Source organism: Buteo buteo, chromosome 26 (genome assembly GCF_964188355.1).
Source record: "Buteo buteo chromosome 26, bButBut1.hap1.1, whole genome shotgun sequence".
Lineage (NCBI taxonomy): Eukaryota > Metazoa > Chordata > Aves > Accipitriformes > Accipitridae > Buteo > Buteo buteo.
The window spans coordinates 17,303,098-17,321,405 of NC_134196.1; the positions used below are offsets into that span (position 1 = coordinate 17,303,098).

Below are 18,308 nucleotides of genomic sequence, written 5' to 3' on the forward strand. Positions count from 1 at the left end.
TGATTAATAGAAATCTGTTGGCTCTGGTTTGTACGAGTATACCCTGACATCATACTTCAGGCAGAATCAGCTCAGGTTAACTTCAGTTTTACCTGAAACTAATTACAGTGGCTGAACTGTCGCCTCCATGGGGTGATTGCCTGAGGCAGAGAGGTGATGGTAAGGAACTGCTGATAGTGGTGAAAAACTAAGGGCAGTGACCTCTTTTTTTTGGTACAATCAATAAGAGGGTGTCCACCTGTGGCCTTCTAGCTTCTTAGTTTAAATGAGAACAGCCTCTTCCTGAGAAACTAACGCACTGCAGGAGCATCCAAATAAAGTGTTTTTTTCAGCCTAATGAAATGACAAACCCAACTGCCTTATTTAGTTCTATGTTTCTCTCAGATACAAGACATACCTAACTGAAGACATTTTTAGATATCAAAGGGTTCTCCTCCCATGTGGCATGTGTTACATTTAGAGTATCTCCAGGCTGTTGTCTGTATAGACTTCTATTCTGTCAAAGCATAAAGCCATTCAAAACATTGTGGCTCCTCCTGTAACACAAATATTAATATTTTGTACCAGCTGTGGAAACTGGTTTGCTGCTAGGTGACTGTAAAAGTGAGATTTGGTAAATAATTATTAGAAATCTTAATACTAACATTATGATTGAAACAATAGACAAAAGTATAGCCAGTGGAGGTAGTTACTCATAAGTTTTGCAGTTCTTTGCTCTTATGACGAGATGTTCCTGTACACTAGATGAGAACAATGCTGAAACTGACCACATGTGATTGAAACTGCAAGATCAAAGAACAAGGACAAGAATAAAGACTTCAAGGACAGCCAGCAAGAACTTCAAATGGGTCGGTGGTCGCAAAAGCAGCCCTTCGACTCAAAGGGATCCTTCATCACGCGTGATCGGATGTAGGCAGTACTAAGATAATCAGTTGCAATTATTTTTATGTATATGTATACTAATCTGATTAATATGCAATTAGTTATTCTATATAACCTGTGAGTGCTAAAGCTGTGGTATGCATGCTAGGTGGAACTATCCCCCGTGCATCCAGTCCTGCAATAAAGAATGCCTGCTTTCTAAAACTCCAAATGAGTCTTAGAGAGTGTCTTCAACCGGCTTTTCGGTATCAATAGCTGCTCTTTCCAAGTCTGTTTCATGTCTTACACATTTTTAATATCTTTGTCAGGACTAGGTTAGACCTTTCCAAGAACCCCAATGGGTTTGATGTTACCAATGCCTACCTTCAACTATGTTCCCCCTTGTTCCTATAACTTTCGCATCTCCAGTGTTTTGTTAAGTTGGTATATACTGAAGGCAGGCAGTAAAGTCAGTTCCCTGCTCCTTTAAGATTTCTTTGGATGTTCCCACCCAGGTAAAAGCTTTATGGCCCATTTGCTATTGCAGTAGGCTTAATACACCCTCTTGAAAACCATTGTTTTCACAATCTTTTACAATCTTAAGTACAAATCTAAGACAGATGAATGTGTTAAATATATTTATAAACCCAACACCATTGCATTGGCCTTATGCATAAATCTTCAAGGTTTTTCAATAGTATAAATGACTGCTTTGTGGATAGATAGGATTATAATCTCTCCTCCCCACATTCTTGCTTTGAGTAGCATAAAGACACATATTTGTATATCACATTCATCTAACAGATTCCAAGGGAAAGAATTTATTCTTGTAGGAAGAACTGTAGTAGGTTTTATACTAGCAGGAATTTTGGCCATATTTTAAAATAAAACTATATTAGCACATGTCCTGGTTTCAGCTGGGATAGAGTTAATTGTCTTCCTAGTAGCTGGTACAGTGCTATGTTTTTGAGTTAGGTATGAGAAGAATGTTGATAACACACTGATGTTTTCAGTTGTTGCTAAGTAATGCTTAGTCTAAAGTGAAAGATTTTTCAGCTTCTGATGCCCAGCCAGCGAGAAAGCTTGGGGGGGGGCACAGGAGGTTGAGGGGACACACAGCCAGGGCAGCTGACCCAAACTGGCCAACGGTGTATTCCATACCATGCGACGTCCCATCTCATATATAAACTGGGGGGAGTTGGGGCAGGGGGAATCGCCGCTCGGGGACTAGCTGGGTGTCGATCGGCGGGTAATTGCCCTGCGCATCATTTGTACATTCCAATCCTTTTATTATTACTGTTGTCATTTTATTAGTGTTATCATTAACATTATTAGTTCCTTCTTTTCTGTTCTATTAAACCGTTCTTATCTCAACCCACGAGTTTTACTTCTTTTCCTGATTTTCTCCCCCATCCCATTGAGTGGGGGGGGAGTGAGCGAGCGGCTGCGTGGTGCTTAGTTGCTGGCTGGGGTTAAACCAGGACAGCATATCACACTGTGGTGTGAGTCACTGAGTTTCTGTATCACATAGTTTACATGGGAAAGAAGGGATCATTTAAAGTTTACAGTGTTAATTAAGGTGGTTGCAGTGCCATTTAAAAATCACTTGAAACTGCAATTTCTTTAAAAATTAATTTCCAGAAGGCAAGCAATATAATGTCTCATGGAGGAGTTCTAGAGCTGTAGTTCCCTCTGGCACATGAACAGTTGTGCTTCTGGCATTTGTTCAGACTATCTCCTGTGATATTCACGTATGGGCCTCATTTACATGGCAGTTACACAGGTGATAAGAGAAGGAACATAAAGCAGTTGGCAAAGAGCGGCAGTGAGTGACAATCTGAACAATTCAGATGAGCTGCAGTTTACTCACTGCCTGTATCTGGGGACTTACCGGGAGACATCAGAACGTGTTCAAAATCATATCAATTGGTCTTAATATTGATTTTAAGAGTTCAAATCGCTCTAACTTTTAAAGGATGTGTTGTATTTCGAGCTGACCTGTTTACCTAGAGTCCTCCTTTAGCTCAACTACTATCCTATCCCTTATTCTGACTGAATTCCTCTTCTTTCTCCTGTGCTATTTTTTTAATAATGGTGAAATGCAATTTGGGATTTTTTTGCTTTTCAGATGTGTTGTCATATGCATCTCGTGTTGCTCAGGAGATGCCCCCCAGTGCTGCCAGCAGGTCATTCAGCATAGTGATGGTACGGGGCCAGCCCTGTGTCTGGAGGCTCCTGGCTCTGTCTGCAGTGGGTGCCTTGCAGGTGCAGCAGCATGGGCTGTCTGGTGGGGAGAGTCTGGGGCCAAGAGGGACTGGGGATGTTTGTGCCCTGGGGAGCCTGTCCCAGCACAGGAACAGAGGAGAAACAGCGCAGAGCAGAGCCTGAGCAAGAGATGTGGCACCATCCTCTGGCACACTCTCCCCACACACACACAGTGGGGCAGACAGTGTGGCTTCTCTGTTGCAGGTTACCCCTGGTGAGTTACCTGCTGTGGATTATCCTGGGTGGACCCACTGGGGTAGGTCATTCTAGGCGTGTCCCCCCAGGCATGATTTTACCTACGCGTACCTCTCTGTCCGTCTCTCCCCTACCCCCATCTATCCTTGTCCATCTTCCCTTGTCTCTCTGCCCCAACTGCTTTCAAGGTGAGTTTTTCCCTGTGCAAGTTTCTTTTTTTTTCCTGCGACACCCCCCCCATCTGCTGCCCTTCTTTCTTGTGCCCCTCTATATTCCACCCCCCACCCCCACATAACCCCTCTGCCTCCATACCTCTGGGCTGCTGCCTGCACCCCCCCAACCTGCCTCATTGCCACCCACCCAAACTCCCCCCCCCCGCTTCCCTGCACCCCACCCCACTCCTCACACCAGCCCGCCAGTGGGCAGGCTGGGGTGCACAGAGAGTTGGGAGGAGACCCAGCAGGGACAGCTGACCCCAACTGACCAAAGGGATATTCCAGACCATATGACATTCATGTTCAGTAATAAAACTAGGGGGGACATTGGCAGGGGGGCTGTTCAACCCACCAGTTTTCTTGCTTTTGCCTTTCTGATTCTCTCCCCCATCCCACCGAGGGTGGGGGAGCAAGTGAGTGCTTGTGTGGGGCTTTGTTGCCAACTGGGATTAAACCGTAGCAAAAGGTTCTGCTTGGCTAAAGCTTGAGGTTCTCCATGTTATTTCTACCATCTTGATAGGCCATCCTTGTTCTTCATTGCTGCTTTATAGCGCCTTTTGCTCTGTAAGCAGCAGTATTTGTGCCCTGCAAGCATTCCTATCTCCCAACCACTGGGAAGTAACTTGGCCAAAGGCTAAGAGCGAAACAGCCAGTGCACAATCTACAGCAATTCTGCCTCTTGAGGGACCCAGCAGGCCCCTTTCTCTCACCTCTTACTCTGTCCAGCTAGGCTGGAAAGTACAGTTGTTGCAGAAACTGCTACACCCTGTGCCTCCTCAGGTTGTCAGCTTGGCCCTGTGTACAGGCTGCGGAGGTCATCCACTCTGCATGGGACACAGGGACCCTGGAGAGCTTTACACCAAGTCATTCCTTTCCCTTTGGGCAGCAGTGGTTCTGCCGTGGCTACAGGCAGCCGCTTTCTCAAGGGCAAGGGGCTGGGATGACAACAGGCTGCTGTACACTCCAGTCAGACTAAGACACTGTTCGCTGCGGACCCGGCGCAGCGAAAGCCAAGGTACTTTCTGCACTGCCAATGGCTCTTCACAAGAGAACTGTGCTCTGGTTTTAGCAGAAAAAGGTGTTGGCCACAGGCAGCCACATGTGCACAGCTTTTTGGCAGGTGTCTTGCTTGTTCAAGTAGAGGCATATATCTTGCCTTGCGGTCTTGATGCCAAAACAATCAGGGGTTCTACAAAAGCCTTTTGATGTCAAAGCAAGATGACAGCTAGATTTCTACCAGCTCTGTATTTCAGCTGTGTTGCTAGCTGAAAATGGCTTGCAGGCCAGGAGATCTTTAGAGGGATCTGAATTAAAGAAACTGAGTGTTGAAGTGTTTGTTTTAAGGAGGCAAATTAGGCAGCCAAAGGAACTCAGGTGCTCACCTGACATGTTGGCAGAACGGCCTATCCAGCCAAATGGCCTATCCAGCCTACTAAGTATTACATGTTGCAGGCAGCAAAGTGCAACTGTGACGCTTGCTGGCAGGAGCGGCAAGGAGTGCAGAGGTGCACTCCTGTACAGAGCAAAGATGGAACTTCCAGGGCTCTACGGTCATCTGCTGAGGACATCCAATATCCCAACATGCCTCTTTGCTTTCCCTGCTTCATGTCTAATTACTTTGCATGCTGGAGGGCAGGGTGTCTTACCTAAGTGACAAGCCCTGCATAGGAAGACTTGTGTATGTGCAGGGTTAGCAGAGCAGAGTGCTGAGAGCACAGAGGTGAGGAAAGGTGTAAACACCACAGCAGAGCCCCAGGGCATCACCAGGGTATCACTCATTTGCAGATCAGCCACTTGCATCTGGTGTGCTCTGATGCGCTGTTTCCTGCTAAACAGAGCTGACCCTCTGGCACAAAGCAGCTTTTGGTCTCTTCTGGCCGGCCTTCAGGATGTCACCTGTGTTGCCTTATTTTTTAAAATCTCTCGCCAGCATCTGTTGACTCTCTGCTGTTACTCCCACAACCCTGATGCCTCACGCAGACCCATACAGCAGTCCCTGGGGCTTGCTCCAGGGTAACCCCCCCCACCCTTCGCAGGTTCCCTGTGCTGCTGTGGCGGGTTGACCCTGGCTGGACGCCACCTGACCTGGACGCCAGGTGCCCACCACAGCCGTTCTATCACTCCCCCTCCTCAGCTGGACAGGGGAGAGAAAAATATAACAAAGGGCTCGTGGGTCAAGATAAGGATGGGAGAGATCACTCACCAATTACCGTCATGGGCAAAACAGACTCAACTTGGGGAAAATTAACTCAGTTTATTACCAATCAACCAGAGTAGGGTGATGAGAAATAAAACCAAACCTCAAAACACCTTCCCTCCACCCCTCCCTTCTTCCCAGGCACAACTTCACTCCCGGATTCCCTACCAACCCCCCCCAGTGGCACAGGGGGACGGGGAATGGGGGTTACGGTCAGTTCATCACACGTTATTTTCTGCCGCTTCATCCTCCTCAGGGGGAGGGCTCATCACACTCTTCCCCTGCTCCAGCGTGGGGTCCCTCCCACGGGAGACAGTCCTCCACGAACTTCTCCAATGTGGGTCCTTCCTACGGGCCACAGTTCTTCATGAACTGCTCAAGCGTGGGTCCTTTCCACAGCGTGCAGTCCTTCAGGAGCACACTGCTCCAGCGTGGGTCCCCCACGGGGTCACAAGTCCTGCCAGAAAACCTGCTCCAGCGTGGGCTCCTCTCTCCACAGATCTGCAGGTCCTGCCAGGAGCCTGCTCCACTGCAGGCTTCCCACGGGGTCACAGCCTCCTTTGGGCATCCCCCTGCTCTGGTCCTTCCTGGGCTGCAGGTGGAGATCTGCTCCCCTGTGGACCTCCCTGGGCTGCAGGGGGACAGCCTGCCTCACCATGGTCTTCATCACCACGGGCTGCAGGGAAATCTCTGCTCCGGTGCCTGGAGCATCTCCTCCCCTCCTTCTGCACTACCTGGGGGTCTGTGGGGCTGTTGCTCTTACTTGTTCTCACTCCTCTTTCTGGCTGCAGTTTCTGTGCCCCAGCAACTTTTTTCCCCCTTCTTAAGTACGTTCTCCCAGAGGCACTACCACTGTTGCTGATGGACTCGGCCTTGGCCAGCGGCAGGTCCATCTCGGAGCCGGCTGGCATTGGCTCTGTCGGACACAGGGGAAGCTTCCAGCAGCTTCTCACAGAAGCCACCCCTGTAACTGCCCTGCTACCAAAACCTTGCCACGCAAACCCAATACAGCTGCTTCTCCTCTAGGTAAAGGGTTGTGGGGCAGGGACAGAAGCACCCACCCAAATTGTGTGTCCTTTGCGTTTGACTGCTGTAAACGCTCCAGCCCTCGGGTGCTTTTCGGAACGGAGGCGATGAAGATGACTGCTCGGGCTGCGAGTGGGGAAAGGGCAGGGCAACGTAAGCCCTGTGCCCCCAGTAAGTAGTTCCCGCCTGTGGCTGGTCTCTCCTGGGCTGAGCTGTCGGTCATCCCTCATCCGCCCGATGCTCGGAAAAGGATCGTTACGGGGATGCTGCCACCCCGCGACCAACGTTCGGTACTGCAGCCCGGAGGCTGCGAGTGCGCGGGGCTGCCCCGGTCCTGCACGGGCCGTCCGACGGTAACGGCAACGCGGCACCGGCGGGAGGGGCCGCCGCGCCCGTCGCTTCCCCCCGGTGAGGAAACGCCGCCGCCGTCCCAGGCGCGCGGTGCCGGCGGGCGCGCGGCGCGCAGAGGCGCGGAACTGCAGCGCCGGCACCGCGCAGGTGCGCAGCGGCGCCGCCGCTCTCGCTGCCGCCGCCTTGTGGCCTGAGCGCGGTACTGCGGCCCGGCGTTCGCGCGCCGGCTCCGGCCGCTCCGGCGCCTGCGCGGTCCCCGGGAGCAGCGCGGCGGCGCGCGGGGCGGGGGTCTGGGCGGCAGCGGGCGGGGGCAGGGACCGCCGGTGAGGAGAGCGATCCCCTCCGGCGGGGGCGAGCCGGGCCAGGGCAGCGCCGGGCGGTTCCCCGAGAGCCGATAGAAGGGAAGAGGGGACGGAGGCGGGCACCCCCCAGGCGCGGCCAGCGGGCGCCTCCCCGAGTGGCCGGAGCTCCCCCGGCGCCTTCCCCTGGCCCCGCTCGGCCCGTGCGGCTGCCCCCAGCTCCAACCCCTCCCCTGAAGCCTGTGCTGTAGCCGCAGGCAGCCCCCGAGCCCTGTCGTGAGGGCAGCAAGCTGGCCCTCCCATGTTCTCGAGTCTCCCTGAACGTGGGTGCCGTTAGCAGGGGAACGAGCGGCATCTGCAGAAGCCCCTGCGGAAGGAGGGGCTCCGGCCAGGGTTGAGCTATGGTAATAATGGTCACTGCTGCTTCTTTCCCTCTCCCAGAGGCCACGCTGTGAGTGCGGTTGTCCGTTCATCCCCGGGGATGCCGTTGACTGCAGCAGCCTCAGGCTCGCGTGGGCTGTCTCTGCCCGGCCTCCCTCTCCTCGCGGCGTGGGAGCACAGGGGGACAGGCGGAGCGCTTGCTGGCTGTGGACGGGAGCTGCTGAAGCTGGAGAGGCCACAGAAAGGTGAAGCTGCTGAAGAATAGAATAAAGAGGATCCAGCTGGCAGCTGCAGACGGGGGATAGCCTGCCTGTCCAGGTGAGGAAGGATCAGCGTAGTCCTCAGCAGATCCGATGACCAATGTGCACGGCAGGGTCTGTATGCGTAAGCAAAAGCACAGTACAGCCATGTAGTATGTGCGCATGTGAGGCTGTGTTTCTAGGAAGCCTCATACTGTAAGAGCTGTGAGACACCAATCTATTCTCTTAGGTGGATGACAGTCAAGTGACTGCAGCTACAGAGGAGGAAGGGAGAGGGAGAGAGAGACAGACGTGTCTGAGCTGGCAAATTCTCCCAGCAGCTCCAAGAGCAGGAGGTACAGTGAGTCCTGGACCCCTGGGGCGGCATCACCCCTCTTCTGCATCCCAGTCCCTCTCTGCCCCCACCTTCTCTTTCACTGCTGTAATTTTTTTTTCTTTTTCTTCCTGCAACTCTCCCTCTCTTGTTCTCCAAGTCCCTCTTTTTCTCTGTTGTTCTGCCTCTCTGTTTTCTTTTTCTCTCTGCACTTATGTCTTGTCCCATCCCTCTTTTTTTATTCTCTGTGCCCATCACTACTTTGTCTTTCTCCATCTATCTTCTTATCCCAATCTTGTTAATTTCCTCCCTGTCTGCCCTTTAGCCCTTTCACAATTCCCGCTGCTCTCACCTGTCTGACACTGTGTCTCTTTTTCTAAATTCCCTTCTCTGCCCTGTATTCTAGATACACTTTTATTTTCTTAGATTCTCTTGCTCCAGGTCCCTCTCCCTTTGTTTTAACTTCTTCCCTCACTGTCCCACAGCCCATTTTTGTCTTTACCATTCTCTCTCTGTCTGGCTCCCTGTCCCTAATCTTTATTTCCCCTCTCTCTCCCCTTTAGATCATCAATATTTTTGGTATTTCTCAGTCTCTCTTGTCCACCTCACTGTCCCCTTTTTTAATTCCTCCTCCTGCCCTGTGGCCCATCCCTAATCTTTGTTTTTCTCCATCTCTCTGTCTGGCACCCTCTCCCATTTTATTAGTTCCTCCTCTGTCCTGTAGCCCATTGCTGTTCCCCCCCCCCTCCCCCCCCCCTCTGTCTCCCTTTCCCTACTTTTCAATCCCCCCTCTCTCTGCCCTGTAGCCGATCGCTGTTGTAGTGAGTTTGTGTGGCAAGCTGGGGTGGGGGAGTGGGCAGGGGCTGCAGGGGTGGGTTCTGTGAGAGGACACCAGGACTTGCCCCCATGTTGGGCACAGCCAGTTCCAGGTCCAAGATGGAGCTGCTACTGATCAAAGCTGAGCCAACCTGCATTGCTGGTAGCACCTTTGTGATATTTAAGAAGGGCTAATAAAATGCTGTGCAGAAGCTGTCAGCCCTGCAGACACTGAGGTCAGTGAAGAAGGAAAAGGAGGAGGTGATCCAGGTGCTAAAGCAGAGATTCCCCTGCAGCCTGTGGTGAAGACCATGGTGACAGGCTGTGCCCTTGCAGCCCACGTAGGTCCATGGTGGAGCAGATATCCACCTGCAGCCGACGAAGGACCCCATGCCAGAGCAGGCGGATGCACCCGTAGGAGGCTGTGACACTGTGGAGAGAGGAGCCCACGCTGGAGCAGGTTTTCTGGCAGGACCTGCGGCCCCATGGGAGTGACCCGCCACTGGAACAGAAGAGCATGAAGGAGGAAGGAGCAGCAGAGACAACTTGGGATGAACTGACTGCAACCCCCCTGCGCTGCTTGGGGTGGGGAGGAGGTGGAGAAGTCAGGAGTGAAGGTGAGCCCAGGAAAAAAAAAAGAGGGGCAGGGGGAAGGTTTTTTAGATTTGTTCTTATTTCTCATTATCCTACTCTGATTTTGATTGACAATAAATTAAATTAATTTCCCCAAGTCAGGCCTGTTTTGCCTGTGACAGTAATTGGTGAGTGATCTCTTTGTCCTTATCTTGACCCACAAGCTTTTCTTGTATTTTGTACCCTCCTGTCTTGTTGAGGAGGGGGAATGATAGAGTGGCTTGGTGGGCACCTGTCAGCCAGGCAAGGTCAACCCACCACAGTTTCCTTCTATCAGGCTCCCTGTCCCTATTTTTTAAATCTTGCCTATGTTTCTTGTATGCCATCACTTTCGAAACTTTGTTTCTACCTCTCCATCCCTATTTAAATTCTTGTATGTTTCTTAAATCCAGTTGCTTTTAAAATTTTCTTGCTACCTTTCCCTCTCTCTGTCTCCCTGACCTTATTTTAATTTCTTGCCTGTGTTTCTTGTACCCTGTTGCTTTTCAAATTTCATTCTTGCGTCTCCCTCTGTGCAACTCCATGTACCTACTTTTTGCTTTCAGAATTTTCTAGGTTTCCTTCTATCCATCTCCCTGTCTCTAGTTCTTAACTCTTCCCTCTCTGTCCTGTACCCTGTCACTTCTTACATTTCCTTTCTACATTTCCCTCTGTCTACATTTCCCTGTGCCTATTTGTTAGTTCTTGCCTATGCTTCTTGTATGCTGTTGCTTTTTGAAATTTTTCTCTCTACCTGGCTCCCTGTTTCTTTTTTCTAGTTCTTGCTGTTTCTTCTCCTGTATCACTTGAGAATGTTTCCCTGTCCCTTGTCCTGTGTTTATCTTCCTGTCCTGCCAGTCTCTTCCCCTTCTCTCCCCTGCTTCCTGTTATTTATTCTTCCATCTCCATCCCTCTTGTTCTGCTCAGTCTCTCTGCTCTTCTCTTTCTACACCGTTTTCCTGCTTCTTGTCCCTCTCTTGTTCCCAGCATCCAAGTTCTTGGCTCCCTGTCTTGCACACCTGTGTCCCTTTGTCCTTTTTCCTGCTTTTCTCTTCCCTTTTATCCCCTCATCCTGCTGCCTTTGGGCACTGAGCCTTGTAGCCAACTCATTGCCAGGATTTCTTATATGCATTAATGAATAAATTTTTCCTGCCTCCTCTGTCTCCCTGGATGTGGGTAGGTGCAGGGGCAGGGATGATGTGCTGTGGGGCTTTGGCAATGGCCCCTATTCCTGATGGGCTCCAGCTGGGTCTGGGATGGCCCCAGGTGTGGCCAGTGAGGCTGAGGATGGGGCTGGCCCTGCTGTGTGAAGGGGCTCCAGCTGTAAAGGGGGATGCCTGGGCAAGCCTGCCTCTGGGAGCTGATGGAGGGGAACTGTCTGAGAAGGGAGTCCAAGGGGGTCCTGCTGGCAGGTGCTTCCAGCAAGGAATGGCCAGTCCCTGTGGCAAGGAAGGATCCCTCTGAGCTGTTCCCAGCCTCTGTTGGCTACATGCGTGAGCCGCCACGTATCAAGGAAGCCTTGTGGATGAGGAGCTTTGAAGCGTCCGCTGTGTGCTGCCGAGTGGGTGAGGGTCAGGCAGCCGGCACTGGGGAGGAGGAAGGGGCAGAGGCAGAGAGAGAAGCGTCGGGGCGGTGAAGGTCTCCTGCCGGCACCAGGAGCTGTGGTGAGTCACACATCCTCTCCTCTACATCCTGGCCCACCCTTCTTTAGACGTCTGCTTGCCTCCCCTCCTCCACCTCCCTCTCTGCCTGCCCACCTATGTGTATGGCTCAAAACTTGTTATTCTTCTGCCAACTCTGCCCAGTATCCTGTTGCCTTTTACATTTTTAATATGCCTCTCTAACCAGCTTCTTCTCCCTGTTTTTTATTTTTTCTGCACCACCTTGTACCCTGTTACTTTTTAAATTTATTTTCTATGTCCCATCTGTCTCCCTGACCCTGTATTTTAATTTCTCCCTCTCTGTCCTGTACCCAGTTGCTTGGGACTAGCTGGGCATTGCTCAGTTGGTGGTGAGCAATGGTTTTCATTTGCATTGCTTGTTTTTCTTGGCTTTTCTTTTCCTCTCTCTCTGTTGTTGTTTTTTTTCCCCCCTCTTACAACTTTTATAAAAAAAGTCTTTTTAATTATTAAACTTTTTATATCAACCCATGAGTTTCTCACATTTACCCTCCCAATTCTCCCCTCATCCCACTGTGGGGAGTAAGAGAGCAGCTGGATGGTACTTAGTTGCCAGCCAGGGTTAAACCACAATGCTACATCTACTTTTATGAAACTGCCTATTGCTATTTTTTAATCATTTCCTGTCTGTTGTGTACCCTGTTGCTTTTAAAATTTGCTTTCTATGTCTACTTTTATCCAGTTCACTGTCTTTATTTTTTAATTTTTTACTCTCTGTCCTTGCCCCGTCACTTTTAAATTTCCTTTATATTTCTCAGTTTTAGTTCACTGGGGCTATTTTGAAATTTTTTTTCTGTCCTGTACCCAATCACTTCTTAAGTTTTCCTTCTATGTCTACTTTTATCAAGCTATGTATCACTGTTTTTTAATTCTTTCCTCACTATTGCGTACCCTGTTGCTTTTTACTTTTTCTTTCTATGTCTACTTTAACCTATTCACTGTCTTTAAGTTATTCCTGTCTGTCATGTAGCCCATTCCCTTTTAAACTTTCTTCCTGTGTCTGTTTGTTTAGTGAGCTGTCCCCATTTTTTAATTCTTTCGTCTCTGTCAAGTACCCTGTTGTGCTGGTTTTGGCTGGGATAGAGTTAATTTCCTTCCCAGTAGCTAGAATGGAGCTACGTTTAGGATTTGTGCTGAAAGCAGTGCTGATAATACAGGAATGTTTTTGTTACTGCTGAGCAGTGCTTGCACAGAGGCAAGGGCTGTTTTGCTTCTCACCCTGCCCCACCAGGAGCAGGCTGGGGCTGCACAAGGAGCTGGGAGGGGACACAGCCGGGACGACTGACCCCAGGGCTATTCCAGACCATAGGATGTCATGCTCAGCATATAAAGCTGGGGGAAGGACAGGCACAACAGCCCTGGGGATCTGTGCTTTCCCAGAGTCGGAACAACTCATGGCGCTCGTTCTCGGCAGAGCCTCATTCCGAAAAGGCAAACGTCCAGCTGCTCCTCCCACAAGGAATTTGCCAGCCCTGAAAGCTGTTGCTGGTCTTCACTGTCCCCGTGCAGCCTATTCACAGGCACAGCAGTGCGGGAGCATAATCGTGGACTCAACGACAGATCAATATGATCATAGTTGAAGACCCTTTACTAGAGCATCAGACATTTTTATACATTGGTTACATCCGTACATGCATTTAGCTATTTTACTATTGGTTACACACATTATTCATGCACTGTCCACACGCCTAGTTACACTTAATGATTGGTTATATCAACACTGTACACGCGCATAAACATAAGACTAACTAAAACATGCGAAACTTGTCTCAGTCTAATTGGTCAAGATAAACTGCCAAATTGAGGTTCTTTGTGCCAAGTTCCCTTTATTGTGGAATACGCACCTGTGTTTTTCTAATTGGCATCTTTTTTTGTCATCTTGTTTATTCTGTTCAAGACCTTCTAAAGGTGTCTGGAATGCTCTTGTGACCGTTAGCTAAATATGCATCCGCGATTCCCCCTTTTTTGTTTTCCGTCAATTAATACAGCCTTACTTGATCTATCAATTAATTTTTAAACACATTGCAACGTACAAGGATGGACCATCTGTACATTCTTGTGCCGTCTTGTTCCACGAACTCAGCCCAGCAATCGGTAGGTGCCAGCTTTATGTGGGCATCCCCACAGAGGCAACAGTGGCCTTGCTGTACCCCAGCCCGACGCTCTTTGGCAAATCCTGGTATTTATATATTTGCAGAGGAACGGATTTCAGCACATGTGGCCAGCGGCTACCAAAATCCGCCTCAGTTACAACCTATGACGCATGCGCTCGCTGGCCAGGCACGCTGCACGCGTCATAGCCTGTCTGTTGGCTTTGTGATGTGGTTGCAATGCACAGAGAATCTTGACCTGTTATGTTAGCCAAGGTGACCTACATGTTAGTTTTTGGCTGAGGTGGTATTCCTATTGCCGCACCATCTAGGATGTTCCAGATGATGATGGTCGTACAAATCAAGCAGGAGTCCATTGTGGGCCTGTATCCCTAATTTCTGGCTGCTCCTGATATGTGGATAAAAGGTGTCTAAATATCGGTGGACCACCTGCATCAGATCAACGATTTAGGAAATTTAAAACATAAGTGGCTTTAGCTAACTTTTCTTGTGCAGAGAGATTCCCTACTCTTTTTTTTTTCTTTTTTTTTTTCCCATCAATTAACACCTGCTGTATTGCCCTTTGCAAAGATCTATGAACACAGCTAATTAAACACGGTAAAAAGCAACATTATACCTAATAAAATACACAAGAATAAAAGAAACCCCGATTTTTAACAAAGATACAAACCAACTCCAAAGTCCCCATCCCGCAGCTAAATGCTTTAAACTGAAATGACAGCTTTCTTAATTGCGTTAAAGCTCTTGACAAACTGCAGCGATGACAAAGTTGACCACTAGCTCTTGTTGTCTCCTTTATCCCCCGGGTCGTCTGTTGTGGTGTTCCTCCCATTCACAGTGGCAGAAGATTTCCACGGTTTTACCCAGCGAGCCGGTACCCACTTTGGTCCAGAATCTGTAATGACACACATATATCCTCTACTGGTTACTTGTACTTCTGCTGGGCCTGTCCACTGTCCCGTGTTCAAATCCTTATACATTACTTTAATTCCTGTTGTTTTTACTGTTAATAAATCATTGCTCAAGGCACTGCTATGAATTACCATGGGAGGGTTATTGGCGTTGCCTGCCAACTGCAAAAAATTGCGTACATATAAAACTTTCCAATTTCTTTCTTGTAGGGAGAGACCTATTTCCCCCATTTTTTGTTTAGCTAACAATCCTTTAATTATCTGATGTACCCTTTTGATAATACTGTAAAAGCAAACTTCATCTTCAGGATGTAACGGTATAGTAAAAAAAAAAAACCCCCAATCTTTCAGATCCATAATCAAAATGTTTCAATCTACTGGAATCATTACCAAGGAGGGCAATCCAGGTTGTAAGGCTCCCATATCATGCACTACTGCATAGATCGCACGTAGATCATGCAACATATGCCATTTCCCATTTTTCTTTGGGATGGTAAAAATTCGGGTATTCCATGGGCTAGTAGAGGGAACGATATGTCCTGCCTCTAGCTGCTCTTGTACTAACTCTTGAATCTTGGACAGCTTTTCTGCATTGAGCGGCCATTGATCAACCCACACCAGTGTTTCAGTTTTCCACCTCAGTTTTAGGATTGGCTGTCCTTCAATGGCTGCGATTAAAGCAGATCTCCACCTGCAGCCCATGGAGGACCCCACGCCGGAGCAGTGTCTGAAGGAGGCTGTGACCCCGTGGGAAGCCCACGCTGGAGCAGGTTCCTGGCAGGACCTGTGGATCTGTGGAGAAAGGAGCCCACGCTGGAGCAGGTTTGCTGGCAGGACTTGTGACCCCATGGGGGACCCACGCTGGAGCAGTGTGCTCCTGAAGGACTGCACACCGTGGAAAGAACCCATGCTGGAGCAGTTCATGAAGAACTGCAGCCCGTGGGAAGGACCCACGTTGGAGAAGTTCGTGGAGGACTGTCTCCCGTGGGAGGGACCCCACGCTGGAGCAGGGGAAGAGTGTGATGAGTCCTGCCCCTGAAGAGGATGAAGCAGCAGAGATAACGTGTGATGAACTGACCGTAAACCCCATTCCCCGTCCCCGTGCACCACTGCGGGGGTAGGTAGAGAATCCGGGAGTGAAGTTGTGCCTGGGAAGAAGAGAGGGGTGGAGGGAAGGTGTTTTGAGGTTTGGTTTTATTTCTCATCACCCTACTCTGGTTGATTGGTAATAAACTGAGTTACTTTTCCCCAAGTTGAGTCTGTTTTGCCCGTGACGGTAATTGGTGAGTGATCTCTCCCATCCTTATCTTGACCCATGAGGCCTTTGTTATATTTTCTCTCCCCTGTCCAGCTGAGGGGCGGGGGGGGAGTGATAGAATGGCTTCGGTGAGCACCTGGTGTCCAGCCAGGGTCAACCCCCCACCTGTTTTCTCTCTCCTTCCTGCTGGTTTGTCATTGTCATGGCATAAAATCTCACTATAACAAACCAGTTGCAGTTAATGAAGATGGTGTAATTAACCAAAGTCACAATTACTTTGTTGTTGAGGTTTTGAGTTTAACCATGAATTATGGGACCAATCCTACTTTTATGACCATCATTGGGAAATCAAGGCCTGAAATTCTTCCTAAGGGACATTCATACATGTTGGATGTATGCTCTGACTCAGTTTTCAGTTAAATCTTGTTCCAAGCGCAACCCTAAGAAGATGATGCTTGTACTGATTTCAACATCACAGATTCATCATCTCGGTTGCTGGGATGGTCTCATCATGGCAGTTTATCAGCTCTCTGGAAGACAGAGGGAAAAAAATCTGAGGACTAAACTGAACCACTCGCCACAGCTAGGTAAGGCAAGGTACAGTCAGTGATATGATGCTCATCTCAAGCCTACTTCTTCATCAGTGAGTTCTCTCACTTCACAGTTTACATGGGAAAGTTCACACTAGGGCATTTTATTCAGTAATCACCAAAGAACTAATTGTCTTGGGCAAAATCTGCTGAAGTTGAAACTAAATGGATTAATAGTGAAGGGGCTGTCCTGGTTTCAGCTGGGATAGAGTTAACTGTCTTCCTAGTAGCTGGTACAGTGCTATGTTTTGAGTTCAGTATGAATGTTGGTAACACACTGGTGTTTTCAGTTGTTGCTGAGTAATGTTTAGTCTAAAGTCAAGGATTTTTCATCTTCTCATCCCCAGCCAGGGAGAAAGCTGGAGGGGCACAAGAAATTGGCACAGGACACAGCCAGGGCACCTGACCCAAACTGGCCAACAGGGTATTCCATACCATGGGACGTCCCATCTAGTATAGGAACTGGGGAGTGGGGGGGGGGAATCGCTGCTCAGGGACTGGCGGGGTGTCGGTCGGTGTGGTGAGCAATTGCACTGCGCATCATTTGTACATTCCAATCCTTTTATTACTACTGTTGTCATCTTATTAGTATTATCATTATTAGTTTCTTCTTTTCTGTTCTATTAAACCGTTCTTATCTCAACCCACGAGTTTTACTTCTTTTCCCGATTTTCTTCCCCATCCCTCTGGATTGGGGGGGGAGTGAGTGAGGGGCTGCGTGGTGCTTAGTCGCTGCCTGGGGTTAAACCACGACAGGGGCATAAATTGATACTCCTCCACCTTGCAAGAGTGGGCTACACTCCTCCTATAGAGGCTTTCAGAGACAGCATGAGATACAAGAAATAATTTAACTTTGGGGGGTTTTGGGGGTGGGTTTTTTTTCCCACAAATGTTTTTGAATTTATAAGGGTGCCACTCTGCAAATATCTTCTAGTACTAAGAAATGCAGAACCACTGACAGCAGCAACCAGAATTTCTATTCTTTGCACCACACAATCTTTTTTAACCTCATGCTTTCCTTCGGCAGAGGGCTATCCCTGTGCTCCTGCAATAGTCTCTACCTTCTCTTACTTACAGGAGAATGCTTCACAATCAGTTAAACTGACTGTTCCATTTGATACAAGATCTCAAGTTACTACAGTGCTACTGTCGAAACTGAGTCAAGTAAGTTCCCAGTTTTTAATTAAATACTACAGCCTGCCTATAGGACCTAACAGGAAGCTATTTTCAGATACCTCCTGATTATTGACCAACAACAAAAGTCTCTGTGCAAAATGAATTTCAGAAAGATACATTTCAAAATAAAGTACTTGAAAAGGGTGCCCTCTTCTGTCTTTCCTCCGGTCCTGAGTTCAAGTATTTGTTCCCTGCAGATCAAAAGTTTTCCTTTCTTTTAATGCACAATGCATGGCTCACATACTGTTGCAACTCTCCTAAGAAGAGACCTAATCTTTCTGACTAAACTGGGATTCTATTAAAAATAGCTCCAATTTAAGACATTAGATATGTTCCTTTATCTCCCATCAAAACTTCCTGTCATTACTTCTCTACATCTTCCGCACTGCTATGACGATGGAAATTTCTGGATTACTTACATTTGAGGGAAAAAACCCCAAACAACCAACCCAAACAATGTGAAATAAAATTACATTATTTTTCTTGTCAATAATCCTGACTATTATCCTGTTAATAATCCGGCAGCCCAGAAAGCCAATTGTATCCTGGGCTGCATCAAAAGAAGTGTGGCCAGCAGGTCGAGGGAGGTGATTCTCCCCTCTACTCTGCTCTGGTAAGACCCCACCAGGATCACTGCCTCCAGCTCTGGGGCCCCCACTACAAGAAAGACATGGACCTGGTAGAGTGGGTCCAGAGGAGGCCATGGAAATGATCCAAGGGCTGGAACACCTCTCCTATGGAGAAAGGCTGAGAGGGTTGGGGTTGTTCAGCCTGGGGAAGAGAAGGCTCCAT

The 18,308-nt window shown here is 48.8% G+C and overlaps 1 long non-coding RNA gene across 1 annotated transcript; it reads left to right on the forward strand.

Moving 5' to 3' along the window:
* The first annotated feature begins 7,795 nt into the window (after positions 1–7,795).
* On the forward strand, positions 7,796–15,639 carry LOC142044824 (uncharacterized). The gene is made up of 4 exons (XR_012654436.1): positions 7,796–8,108; positions 8,280–8,385; positions 9,516–9,796; positions 15,122–15,639. It is a non-coding gene; the product is annotated as an uncharacterized LOC142044824 (long non-coding RNA).
* Positions 15,640–18,308: the final 2,669 nt, after the last annotated feature.